Here is a 14,430-nt window from a genome sequence, read left to right as displayed (position 1 = left end):
GCCAAGTACAGGGGTTGGACAATGAAACTGAAACACCTGTCATTTTAGTGTGGTAGGTTTCATGGCTAAATTGGACCAGCCTGGTAGCCAGTCTTCATTGATTGCACATTGCACCAATAAGAGCAGAGTGTGAAGGTTCAATTAGCAGGGTAAGAGCACAGTTTTGCTCAAAATATTGAAATGCACACAAAATTATGGGTGACATACCAGAGTTCAAAAGAGGACAAATTGTTGGTGCACGTCTTGCTGGTGCATCTGTGACCAAGACAGCAAGTCTTTGTGATGTATAAAGAGCCACGGTATCCAGGGTAATGTCAGCATACCACCAAGAAGGACGAACCACATCCAACAGGATTAACTGTGGACGCAAGAGGAAGCTGTCTGAAAGGGATATTCGGGTGCTAACCCGGATTGTATCCAAAAAACATAAAACCACGGCTGCCCAAATCACGGCAGAATTAAATGTGCACCTCAACTCTCCTGTTTCCACCAGAACTGTCCATCAGGAGCTCCACAGGGTCAATATACACGGCCGGGCTGCTATAGCCAAACCTTTGGTCACTCATGCCAATGCCAAACGTCGGTTTCAATGGTGCAAGGAGCGCAAATCTTGGGTTGTGGACAATGTGAAACATGTATTGTTCTCTGATGAGTCCACCTTTACTGTTTTCCCCACATCCAGGAGAGTTACGGTGTGGAGAAGCCCCAAAGAAGTGTACCACCCAGACTTTTGCATGCCCAGAGTGAAACAGGGGGGTGGGTCAGTGATGGTTTGGGCTGCCATATTATGGCATTCACTTGGCCCAATACTTGTGCTAGATGGGCGCGTCACTGCCAAGGACTACCAAACCATTCTTGAGGACCATGTGCATCCAATGGTTCAAACATTGTATCCTGAAGGCGGTGCCGTGTATCAGGATGACAATGCACCAATACACACAGCAAGACTGGTGAAAGATTGGTTTGATGAACATGAAAGTCAAGTTGAACATCTCCCATGGCCTGCACAGTCACCAGATCTAAATATTATTGAGCCACTTTGGGGTGTTTTGGAGGAGCGAGTCAGGAAACGTTTTCCTCCACCAGTATCACGTAGTGACCTGGCCACTATCCTGCAAGAAGAATGGCTTAAAATCCCTCGGACCACCGTGCAGGACTTGTATATGTCATTCCCAAGACGAATTGACGCTGTATTGGCCGCAAAAGGAGGCTCTACACCATACTAATAAATTATTGTGGTCTAAAACCAGGTGTTTCAGTTTCATTGTCCAACCCCTGTACAAGGAAGCTGCAGCATGCTAACCTAAGAATATTATTAACCTGGAGGCCTGCTAGTATGCTATATTTTGCTCATAAACCTAATTAGCAGAAGAAGTTGAATGATTTTAAGCCACTATTCTACCTCTATCAAAAGCCATGTAGCAAATCTTCTGTTACAATTAATTGTTAAATCTTTATACATTTTATTAAAAACAAAATTAGCGTTGGTACGTCAGACATCGTAGAAAACAGGGAAATAGGACAAATCATATCATGGGCTGTATGAGTATCACAGTGTTTGCATGACACCAAAATATTGAGTCCTTTTTTAAGAGGAATGTAATTGGTGTTTCCATCATAAATTGATTCAACAATTATTCTGTTTACAATTTGTTAAACCAAGAATTATATTAAATATTGAAACAAGACTGCTTCTGGTCTTGGTGTTTTAGCAGTTTTGTCCCCATTAGAGGATAACATGAGAAAACACTATTTATTACTGTTTGGATCGTTCTGTCCTTCACAATTTAATGCTCTGTATAGTCAAAAGTAGCTTTATCATTCTAAATATCACATAAAGGATTAATCAAATGAACCAGGAAATGTTTACTAGAACTGCATTTAAAGCTTTTAAGTCTAAACAAAAAATCACATCCTAGGTAGTAAATTACAAAAAGAACAGTGATATATTCTTGAGTGAGTGAACGTTTTAAATGGCATACAGTTTAAACATGAAATGAGGCAGGCTTTGACCTTGTAAATGCAGGGTCAGTGTAGATCTACACAACATGTGGAACCAAACATACAGAGGAAATTATAAATCTGCCTACTGCAGATGGATATATGTCTTCTCCTGGGACAGCTTGCTTTCTTTAAGGTCTTTATGATTTGAGAACAATGCTGTGTTCTTGGCAGAGTGTCTAAGCGGATTAAAGACCTTCTGAACTTACTGCTGAATCTCTTTGGCCTCCACCTACTCACATCTACATGTTTTTCACCAAACCGGAGACATGTGCAGCACCTCAGTGAGGATGAATATGCACACTCGAATCAGTTTCTTTAATTTAAAACCATTGTATTAAAATATTGTTTGTTTAAATCTGTTGCCAAGCATCTGATTTTGTATAACTTAGGTTGACTTTGTAGCACACCAAACATGTAGAACTAGTATGAAAAATTTGACAAAATTTATGAAGTATTTCCAGTATATGATTTGACTTTGCAAAAGAAAGTGCACAGAGCCATGTTACAATTCGTTCTGTGTATGAATGATAAACAGCAAAACTTTTTTCATCCAGAACAAGTCATTTACAGATGTGTGTTTAAATAAGCTATACCATATACTGTATACTATATACAGTACCTTGCAAAATACTCATACCCTTTGAACTTTTTAAAATTTTTTCCATATAACCTCCACATACTTGAAGGAATTTGATCAGAATTTTATGCGGTAGACCAACACAAACTAGTGCATAATTGTGAAATGGAAGGAAAGGGATTTAAGATTTTCACTATTTCTTTACAAATTATTATCTGCTAAGTGTTCAGCCAGCCAAAGTCAATAGTACAGGTCCTTCTCAAAACATTAGCATATTGTGATAAAGTTCATTATTTTCCATAATGTCATGATGAAAATTTAACATTCATATATTTTAGATTCATTGCACACTAACTGAAATATTTCAGGTCTTTTATTGTCTTGATACGGATGATTTTGGCATACAGCTCATGAAAACCCAAAATTCCTATCTCACAAAATTAGCATATCATTAAAAGGGTCTCTAAACGAGCTATGAACCTAATCATCTGAATCAACGAGTTAACTCTAAACACCTGCAAAAGATTCCTGAGGCCTTTAAAACTCCCAGCCTGGTTCATCACTCAAAACCCCAATCATGGGTAAGACTGCCGACCTGACTGCTGTCCAGAAGGCCACTATTGACACCCTCAAGCAAGAGGGTAAGACACAGAAAGACATTTCTGAACGAATAGGCTGTTCCCAGAGTGCTGTATCAAGGCTCCTCAGTGGGAAGTCTGTGGGAAGGAAAAAGTGTGGCAGAAAACGCTGAACAACGAGAAGAGGTGACCGGACCCTGAGGAAGATTGTGGAAAAGGGCCGATTCCAGACCTTGGGGGACCTGCAGAAGCAGTGGACTGAGTCTGGAGTAGAAACATCCAGAGCCACCGTGCACACGCGTGTGCAGGAAATGGGCTACAGGTGCCACATTCCCCAGACCTGGGCTACAGAGAAGCAGCACTAGACTGTTGCTCAGTGGTCCAAAGTACTTTTTTCGGATGAAAGCAAATTCTGCATGTCATTCGGAAATCAAGGTGCCAGAGTCTGGAGGAAGACTGGGGAGAAGGAAATGCCAAAATGCCAGAAGTCCAGTGTCAAATACCCACAGTCAGTGATGGTCTGGGGTGCCATGTCAGCTGCTGGTGTTGGTCCACTGTGTTTTATCAAGGGCAGGGTCAATGCAGCTAGCTATCAGGAGATTTTGGAGCACTTCATGCTTCCATCTGCTGAAAAGCTTTATGGAGATGAAGATTTCATTTTTCAGCACGACCTGGCACCTGCTCACAGTGCCAAAACCACTGGTAAATGGTTTACTGACCATGGTATCACTGTGCTCAATTGGCCTGCCAACTCTCCTGACCTGAACCCCATAGAGAATCTGTGGGATATTGTGAAGAGAACGTTGAGAGACTCAAGACCCAACACTCTGGATGAGCTAAAGGCCGCTATCGAAGCATCCTGGGCCTCCATAAGACCTCAGCAGTGCCACAGGCTGATTGCCTCCATGCCACGCCGCATTGAAGCAGTCATTTCTGCCAAAGGATTCCCGACCAAGTATTGAGTGCATAACTGTACATGATTACTTGAAGGTTGACGTTTTTTGTATTAAAAACACTTTTCTTTTATTGGTCGGATGAAATATGCTAATTTTGTGAGATAGGAATTTTGGGTTTTCATGAGCTGTATGCCAAAATCATCTGTATTAAGACAATAAAAGACCTGAAATATTTCAGTTAGTGTGCAATGAATCTAAAATATATGAATATTAAATTTTCATCATGACATTATAGAAAATAATGAACTTTATCACAATATGCTAATTGTTTGAGAAGGACCTGTATGTAGGACCACTCTTTGATTTGGAATTGGAGCTACAAGTCTTTGGGGTATATCTCCACTACCTTTTCACATCTAGAGGTTGGGATGTTTGCACATTCTTCTTTGCAAAATAGATCAAGCTCAGTCAGATTGGATAAAAAGTATCTGAACCATTTTTAAGTTTTGCCATAGGTTCTCAACTGGATTTAGGTGACTGGGTCATCGTAACACAGGAATATGGCTTCATCTACACCACTCCATTGTAGCTCTGGCTGTATGTTCAGTGTCATTATCCTGTTCAAAGGTGAACCTCTGCCCAAGTTTATTGTAGCCTCAAAAAGGTTTTCTTCCAGGACTGAACTGTTTTAGCTTTATCCATTTTAACTCTGGTCAACTTTCCTAACCCTGCTTAAAATTAACAATTGCCAAAGCATGTTGCTGCCACCGCCATGTTTCACTGTGGGGATGTTCAGGGGGAAGTGTGGTGTCAGGTTTCTGGCACACATAGCATTTTGCATTTAGGTCCATTTTGGTCTCATCTTACCAGAAACATTTTGTCCCCATATTTGCTGTGTCTCCTATATGACTAGTGACTAGTGCCAAACTATAATCAGGCTTGTAATGGCTTTCTTTGACAATAGTTATCTTATTTTCACTTTTTTATAAAAGGTCAGATTTGTGGATAAGTTGATAAGTTGTGGATTTCTGCAGCTCCTCTGGAGTTACCATTGGCCTTTTGGGTGCTTCTCCTAATAATTGCCTGGCATGTCAGTTAAGGTAGATGTCCATGTCTTAGTTGGTTTTAAGTTGTGGCATACTGCTTTCATTTTTGGATTATGAGCACAAGCTGCAAGCTCTATGCTAAAAAAACTTTTTGGAGATGCTGAGGTGATTGTTTGATCACTTTGGTGTGAGATGTTCAAAACTTGGGACATTGTCTTATAACCTAACCCTGCTAAAATGTTCTTCATAACTTTATCTTTAACCTGTATTGTGTGTTCCTTGGTTCTTATAGTTCTGTTTGTTCAGTGATGTTCTCTAACAAACCTCCAAGGCCTTCACAGAACAGCTAGATTTACCTTAAGATTAAATCACACACAAGTGGACTTCTGAAGGCAATTAATTGCATTGGATTTTATTTAGTAGAATCATGGTAAAGAAGGTTTCTGATATCTATTTGTGAAAAAAATAAGAAGTACAATGTATTCTTTTCCCTTTACTTTACAATTATGTGCTATTTTTCCTTGGTCTATCACAAAACATTATCAATAAATACATTGAAGTTGGTAGTTGTGCAATGCACAATAAGTACTTCATGGACTAAATCACAATCAAAATTAGGGACAGATTGTGACTGATCATTTTTTTAACACAAAAACATAACGTAACTGGGCGATCACTAAATACTGAGATGATATCGATGCTGAGCCAATTTCCTTTACTCTTTTATTTCTCCATCATTCACTCTCTATATGCTTTAGCATCTCAGTTAATAAAATCCATATTAAATGAGAAGGTTAGGGCTATGAGGCTAATGTATTATTTCAATGCAGAATTTGATTGCATTGCATTTGAAATCCAAGAGCCAAAAAAAAAATATGGTATCAAAGCAATCATTTGTGATTGCCACTGTGCACATACAGATACTATTCAAAATGTTGCGCAGCTCTATTTAACAGGTTAAATTTTCCAATCAAGATCTCACTTCTGACAATTATGTAAGAGTTTAACTCATCCAGCTTGTTTGCAACAATAAGCTAGGGGCCTTTTCACAAACTACTGAAAAAAGATTTCTATTCAAGCAAATAGATCCAGACTTTGTTTGTAGTATACAATCTGGAATAACACCGGAAAGTTGCAGTTTTCCATCAGTAGCACCAAGATGTTGAAATGTAGCCATTGTAGCAAGAACAGGCATGGGTTAAAAACTAAACAGTTCTGGCAGGAAAGAGATGCTGGGTTAGACAATTTGGTTTAAGCTCAGAAGCGACGGGCAGACTGGCAGCACATGCTGTAACAAGATGGCGGCAGTCTGCTGCAGAGAATGTAGTGCTCTCTGTCCAGGGAGAGCCGAGACAGAAATAAAAAAACAATCTAGACAGGCCAGCAGTGCCAAGTGTTACAATGATTTGGACCAGAGCAGTGAGATCAGATCCAGAACCCCTCAAAGCAGTGATAGGTGAAGCGGGTGCAAGAACAATGGAATGGCTGCCGCCCAGACAGACTGCCGTACTGCAGTGATAAGGGAACAAGGAACGAGAGAGGAGGGGGGGTGCAAGAGGTAGACACACCTGCTTCTGCTGCTGAAGCAACAGCAGCTTTTATACCAAGCAAATAGCAGAAAAAGAAGGAGCTCCATCCAAACACGAGCCCATGCTTCATACAGCAGTCAGAGGGCATCTCAGGACTCTGCAAGAGCAGTAGTGAGGTCAAAGCCCAGGAGAAGAGCTGCAAGTAATAAGATAGGGAGGACAAAAAGCTTACATAAACCACTTGAACATTCACACATGTACAAATATGTACTTAGAAATCAGAAACTAAACAAGGGCCAGAGCTAAAATTATCTAAGTTAAAAGCAATAGATGCTTTTTTATTTATTGTTTTACCACATATAGAGAAATAAAACATGCTTCACCTCCAAATAATATTTGTTGTCATGTTGATTTGATAACAGAATTTTAACAAAACTCAGAAAGTCTCTTTTATAGAAAATAAATTGAATAAAAGACTCGTTAAACCAGCTCAGGTAGGAAGAAGTGAAATATACCTCAGGAACATATACACCCCAGGCACTCATAATAAGATTACATAATGCAGTCTAATTTTAATTTATGACCAAAATAGAATCATAAGCTTATGTTCTGTCAGTCAAATGCTCAAACTTGTACCTCCTTTATCCCTCACCTGACAGTAGATGAAATGTATCTGAGAGGAACTGACTATTTTTTCTTCAATGGTTAGAAAATAAACGCTACCCAACTGGCATTTTAACATTGAGTCACTGTTGAATCAACATTAGGTAGTTGAGTTGGATAACCGTTGAATTTTGTTTTGATTTTGCAAATCTAACCAACGTTGAAATAGCAACGTCATTTCTACATCATGTATCATCAGGTCTGGATATTGGAACAATGTTATTTTTCAACTGACATATTTCAGCAATATTTTTAAAAGTCATGTTTGTAAAAGTAAAACATGATATTTCAATGCTGAATCCATGGTGAGTTAACAACACCAATTCAATTGTTTGGTGTTCAACATTGTTTTGTGGTTAAATTAATGTTTTTTCTTAAACTGACATTATTTCAACAACATTTAAACATTTAATGTCAGTCGAATGCCAGCTGGGTAATGGATTTCTAAGGTTTTAACTAAGGTGAGAGACCTTAGTTATTTGACAAATGTTGGCATATTTAAGGTCAGTTTTCCTATGAAACCTGGAATAGGTGTATTTGTCCATTATGTCTCTAAAACATAATGTCACAAACCCAGGCTTAAAAGCTAAGCTTATATAAAAGGCAGCATTAGTGTGACATCAATGAAACTGTAACCTAAAAATACTAAAACGTGCAACACCTATATGGCTCTTTGCATTACTATTCATACTCTTAGAACTTTTCAGATTTTGCCACATAACAACCATAAATGTGAAGTGGAAGGAAAACAATTCCTTGTTTTGAAAATTTTAACAAAGAAAATCTGAAAAGTACGGCATGTTTTTGTATTCAGATTTTTTTAACTTGGTGCCTCTAAATAAAATCCAGTGCAATCCATTTTTTCTTTTGAAAGTCACATAATTAGTAAACATCTGTGTGTAATTTAATCTCAGTATTAATCCAGCTGTTCTGTGAAGGCCTGAGGTTGGTTAGAGTACATTAATGAACAAACAGCATCATGAAGACCAAAGAACACAGCAGACTAAATAGAAGATTAAACGGGTTAGGTTATTAAATAAAATCCTAAACTAACATCTCAAAGGGCACTGCTCAATCAATCTTCTGAAAATGAAAAGAATATTTTTAACGTTTTATGGCCTATATCAAAGACTGACAAAAAGAAAGCCATTATTGAAAGAAAGCCATAAGAAATCCCATTTGCAATTTGCCAAAAGTCGTATATTTGTATAAGACACAGCAAGCATGTTAAAGAAGGTGGTTTGGCCACATGAGACCAAAATGATGTGTTGCAGAAAATTAACATTGCACATCACCCTGAACACACTATTCACATCGTGAAACATGCTGGTGGCAGCATTGTGTTGTGGTGATGCTTCTCTTTAGCAGAGACAAAACCTGAGACTGAGACAGAGGATTAACTTCCAGCAGAACAACCCATAAACATTTTGCAAACAAGAATGGGCAAAAATGTGATTCTCTAGATGTCCAAATATGGAAGAAACATGCCCTACAAAACATGCAGCAGAAGGTGTTTCTCAGTGGGTCTGTGTAGAAGGGCATGCCATGCTTTTCAAATTTGTAATTGTAACAAACATGCAACATTTTCCTTTTGCTTCAACAATAGTGCACTACTTTGTGTTTATTTGTTATTTACATTTTTATTTACACAAAATCCCAATATAAAGTACTGATGTTTGTAAAAGTGATGTGAAAAAATAGAAAAAAGTTAAAGGGTTAATAATACCTTTGCAATGGACTGTGCATAATGTATATTTCAAACCCAAACCATATATTTACCCGCCCAAACATTCATCGGTTGGCTCTCCAACATGCCAACTGAACACTCCATCATGTAGCGATATAAACGTCATCATGTTTCATGTATCTGTATTTGGAAAGTGAAATTATTATGGAAAGTGTTGTGACTGTACAGTCTTGAGTCTTCATTTTGAAACAGCAACAATTTGTGCTTAGCAGCAGAGTAGCTAATAAATGTTAAAGCTAATAAACATTTATCATGTTTCATGCACCTTCTCTGCATGTGTGTGTGGATCAGGGCAAATACTGACACAATGACCTACCGCAGAGGATGTTCATTAGATTCCTTAGATCTAATAATAAAAATGAATTTTATTAGGGCACGCAAAATATAATATATTTTCTTGATGGCATACTAACAAAGAATAAATATATTTTAGAGTGAAACCCTTTTATATTTCATGATTTTATATTTGCTAACAAAGATTTAACATCCAACCTAAACTGTTTGGTTGCCATGGCTGCACAATATACCACAAATAAAGTGTCATTACAATATCAGTCTGCACAATATTATTATTGCAAAAGATGTTTTGAAATGCAATACGTGTTAGCCATATTATTTTAAAGTGAATTCACACTTTGCATGCCAATAGTTTGTTAAGCATGTTAGATGGAGTCTCACTGCTGTAGATGTGCACATCTGACACAAATGACAGGGTATAGGAAGCTAAAACATGAGGGAAATATGGGGATTTATCACATCCAATATTGTCATAGCAATATTTAACAGTAATATAGCAATGGTATTAGTTCCTAATGTCTAGTAGCTACCTTACAATAAATACAGTTTAAGCAATTTCTTTTCCAGCTATATGTGCTGAAATAAACCGTAATCTGTGGAGAAAGCCTATTGATATAAAAATGTGTGACAATCAATTGCTGGTTTAAAAGCTCATTAAATTTCTTTGTTTAAAATGCATTCTTTAAGGATGACACAATGCACCAAAAATGGTAACCTTTTGTGTCGGACATGAACAAAATGTCTTCAAAGTGAAGCTGAAAATAGTGTCTGAGCTCAAACTGATCCATCCTTGAACCACAGAACAGCAGTCCAATCAAACTAATGCAAGAATAAGGACAAAACATCAAACAGTGTCTGTATTAAAATGCTGCAGTTAAACACTAAGAGCTACTTGAGAAAGGATTAAAAAAATAGAGTTAATGCACTATCACATGCTGCAGGAGTGGAGGCAGGGGGGACAGAGCTAAAAGTGAAGGTTGTGGTCATCACAGATCATCTACCCATTATAAAAATTTGACATATGTCTCAATGCACAAATGGAGGAACTTTGATTCTAACAATGCAAAAGTTTGGCAGTCAGCAGATGAAGACCTCAGATGACCTCCCTTACAGTATTGTGCGGCAATTCTTGACTAGTGCTCCATTTACTCTAATCTCCAGTCAGATCTATTAGAAACACACTTTGAATGTAATGTTTCATCTGAGCACATTCCTGTCATTGTTAACGAAGAAGCCATCCTGCTGCATGGATGTATGTATGGAGTATTTATTAAGTTCTGAAACATGCAAAGAATTTCTTCTGTTCGCCTGTAATAACAAAGATGACCTCACTGGTTAGATATAGACAAAGATGATTTTCATGAGGTCAAACACAAGTGTACTGAGCTTTTAGTGTCACGCTCTCACCAGTACTTTGTGCTGCTCTCAAGATAAGACATAAGGAGCCCATGGACAGCTAGAAACAGGAGGTGTTTTTTTCTTTACAAGGACTATGCTGTGTTGTTAGCCATTTGCTGTAACATCTCAACTCCTGTACATGTTACTCTACACAGCATACTGTGTAGAGGCACAGTCCACTGTCTTTTACAGCCGAAGTGAGGTTCTGCTATACTTTGTCTGCAGCATGTGTATGATTAGTCACTGTGGGTGTAACCTCAGTCCCAGATTCCTTATTCATTCACTGTACCTCCCCAAAAAACAACACTGCTGAAAATCTGACAGTGCATCGCCATGTCACCCCACCTCATCTGGTCATCCCTCCTCCCAGGTCACATGTCTGTCATAGCCCCATCCTCTATCCATCTTTCCCCTCATCCCCACTCCTATTGTCCACAAGCTTTGCCTGCCTCTGGGTCCAAACTCTTCCATGTCCTGAAAGAAACCCAGTGTTCCTCCTTTACGTTTTCTATTCTTGCATTCGTTCTGGATCGAATTTGCCGCTGAAAAAACAAACGCTGGGTTTTGTCATTGATGAGGTTTCTGTCCTTCCACCATGTTAAGCGTGGTTTGGTGTTTTTGTTTTACAGAGACGTGTGAGTGCCCCTCGCAGCTCCCAAGAACCCAACCCGTGCACCTCACAGCAAAACGTCACAAGTTAGGGTCTCAGGGAATGAGAAAGGTACTGATCACCTCTTGTCTGGGCTTTTTCTATGCAGACACTGTGGCTTGGGCTAAAGCAGCTTCGTGTCTCCGTGGCTTTGTGCTGTACAGTAACCGATCTGATAACTTCGACACCATCACCAGTCTCACTTCTCTCAATTGATTAACTGACCCATTTGTATCCTGGATATGCTTCAAATACGATACATATTGTAAATAAAAAAAATTATTCTATTAAAAACTCTAACCCGATCTGATCTTATCTTAATGCATCGTTGTTTTTGAAGTGTATATGCAAATACAATAAGTCAACAGTGACTGGCCATAAACACCCTGACAGAGACCCCTTTACTCTCACATGTTGCTCATGAATTACACTCAGCATATTTGGCTCTGCCACAGCCTGACTCGGCTAGACCTGCATCAAACAAAACAGATTTTTCATTTAAAAAGCCGTAATCTGGCAGAGCAGTCAGATAGAAAGGAGAAAAGCAGATTTCAAATAGGGGCTGCAGAGTCTCATACTTTCTATCATAATGACGTCTCCAAACACACTGGGACTGTCAGACCTGCAAGACTGCACTAGTCAATTACTCTATAGGGGAAAACTCATTTGTGTGGTGGAGTGAATAAAATCCAACCTGCACACGAGATGAAAAAGGAGAAGGAATAGGAGGCTGGGAGGAGTGGTGAGAGGAAGCGAGGAAGGAGAAAATGAGAAAAGAGAAACTCACCCTGTTGGCTCAGGCGATTTACGCTGCCGCAGTCCTCAATGTCTGTGTCTACGCAGGTCATCCTGGCAGAGGGAGAGAAGATTTGTCCAGACAAAATGTAATAAGAGAGAGATCTGCAAGGAAAAAACAATAGAGAGAGAGAGAATGCTGCAGAGAAAAGTAGAGGAAGATTTTAGGGCTGCCTTCACTGGCTTTGTGTAATGGATCGGCCGAAGTAGCACGCGAGGCTGCTCGAGCAGATTGCTGCTGTCTAGCCGTCTGCTGCTCAGACATGCAAGACTGTACCATGTGCAGCCCGAGAGAAACAGAAGGAGAGGCAGAGAAACACAGAGAAAGATGCAAGGCAAAGCAGGTGCAGCGTTAAAGAGTGAAGGAAAGACGAGTTTAGATAAAAACGTAGTGCGGATTGCTGACAGTGACAAACTCGGAAAGTGATTACATGTAAATCTACCTTGAAGTATTTTTTGCAAATAAATATTAGAAAACAATTGAATGTGATGTGGTTTAAATGGTATGCATAAGTAAAAAATGCACAGATAAATTGGCCTGAGCTGCTACAGCAAAAGCGTGCTGATTAATACAGAAGAGAGAGAACAAATGAAAAAATACTAAGAAAGAGGGAAAAATAAACAAGTAAATCACAGTAAAGGACATAACATTGTATTAGAAAAGTATCTAAAATTGTGGGATCCAAAGAAAATCCCCCAAAGCAATTCGAACATCCATACTTTGTGCCACAAGAATGTAAAATCTCAGCATTTCCTAAAGTTGTCCACATAAATTACAAATCAGATCTTAAAATGAAAAAGAGTAACAAAATCGAGATTTAACCTAACTTTAGCAGCTCTGGCACAAACAGAGGGCCTAAACCTCTAGCGGAGTGAATATTTGGGGAAAAATGTGAAACGCCTGTTGCTGTAGAGCTCCTGCCTCCTTTCTCCATGTGACTCAACTGTCTGCCTGTCTATCTGGTCTCCTGGCACAATCTGCCTCATGTTCCTTCCTTGGGCCTTTGTCTTTGGCTGTATCACACCTCTCAGCTTGAGCTTGTGCCGCTTTGATTACCTTTCCCTCCTCTGCCTTGCATGCTTCATGGTTTTGTAGGCTCAAGTCCCCAGGGCAGACAAACTGTGGAGCCCCTGCATGCCCCTCTGCCTGTGAAACACACACACACACACACACACACAACATCGAAACAGCAGGAGAAGAGTGAGGAAATTCAAATAGATTTCTATTCATTTTCTTCCACAGCTGAAATCACTTAGATAATAAAGGCCTGGTGTATGGAGAGAAGCAGAAAAACAGAAAAGCAGAGGAATAACAGAGAAAGTCTTAAAGAGAACATGAGCACATAAGAGAAGAGCAAAGAAAGCAAAAAAAAGAAGGCATGTTTTCATCTTACAGTGTCCGTTCCCAAGCTGGCTTTCAATTCAGACAAAAATTTCCCCTTCATTCGGCAAGTCCACTATTCTGTTCCTGTCTTCCTCGCCCTTGGTGTCTGTGAAAGTGAGTCGGTATTACAGCGTGCATTTCATGGAGAAAAGGAGGGTGGGAACAAGAAAAAAAGGAGGGAGCAAGGGAGTAAACGCACTGGTTCAGAAAGAGGTAAATAAAATGTAACTGTACGCCTGCTGGTTGGTACTCTTATGTCTGATCAATGTTACTCCTTTAAAGTAGCAAAAAAGGATTGTGGAAAAAAAGAGATGAAAGACAAAAGCGAGAGCACTGAGAAGAAGAGGGAATTACCGGAACAGGGTTCTTTAGAGAGGCAGCACACAATGGACAAAGATCAGTGAAGGCAGAAAGAAGCCTGTGTGGTCTCATTCTGTCCCTCTGCTGGTCTAAATGCGTTTATCTTTGTCTTATAAAGCTCAATCAGATAGAAACTGATTATTTTGATCTGTTTTTGTCTTTTTTCTTTTCAACCTAATCTCAATTTTAAAAAAAAGTTTATTTTTTCCAACGCTCCATTTTCAGATCCAAAATTACACCAAGAGCATGTAAGCAACTATCAAAATTTTCAGATAAAACACAAGAGAAGTGGTCTGTGTGCACGAACGATAAGAGAGAGCTCGACGGTGCCTCCTGCTGTACACTGTAACACACTACCCCACAGCGAGCGAAAGATCTCGCCCAAAGAAGGATGCAAAACAAAACAAAACAAACTATTTGCTTGCACGAGGGCAAAAACATACAAAGCAGAGTTATTATGCACTGCCTAAATAAACCGCGTAGATTAATGTAGTGTCTGCTGTAACT

General features: G+C 39.2%; 1 long non-coding RNA gene across 3 annotated transcripts in view; it reads right to left on the bottom strand.

Moving 5' to 3' along the window:
* LOC124876083 overlaps nt 1–14,430 on the bottom strand; it is a 95,952-nt gene that overhangs the window by 16,175 nt on the left and 65,347 nt on the right. The window contains exons 1-3 of one of the 3 annotated variants that reach the window (XR_007040203.1): nt 13,574–13,791; nt 13,237–13,326; nt 12,172–12,233 (exon numbers count right to left, since the gene is read on the bottom strand). This is a non-coding gene — a long non-coding RNA (uncharacterized LOC124876083). Of the gene's footprint in view, nt 1–12,171; nt 12,234–13,236; nt 13,327–13,573; nt 13,792–14,430 lie in introns of those variants that run through there. The other 2 variants (XR_007040205.1, XR_007040204.1) reach the window with 2 other exon arrangements.

This window comes from Girardinichthys multiradiatus, chromosome 11, assembly GCF_021462225.1.
Source record: "Girardinichthys multiradiatus isolate DD_20200921_A chromosome 11, DD_fGirMul_XY1, whole genome shotgun sequence".
Lineage (NCBI taxonomy): Eukaryota > Metazoa > Chordata > Actinopteri > Cyprinodontiformes > Goodeidae > Girardinichthys > Girardinichthys multiradiatus.
This window is presented reverse-complemented; position numbering and strand designations above follow the sequence as displayed.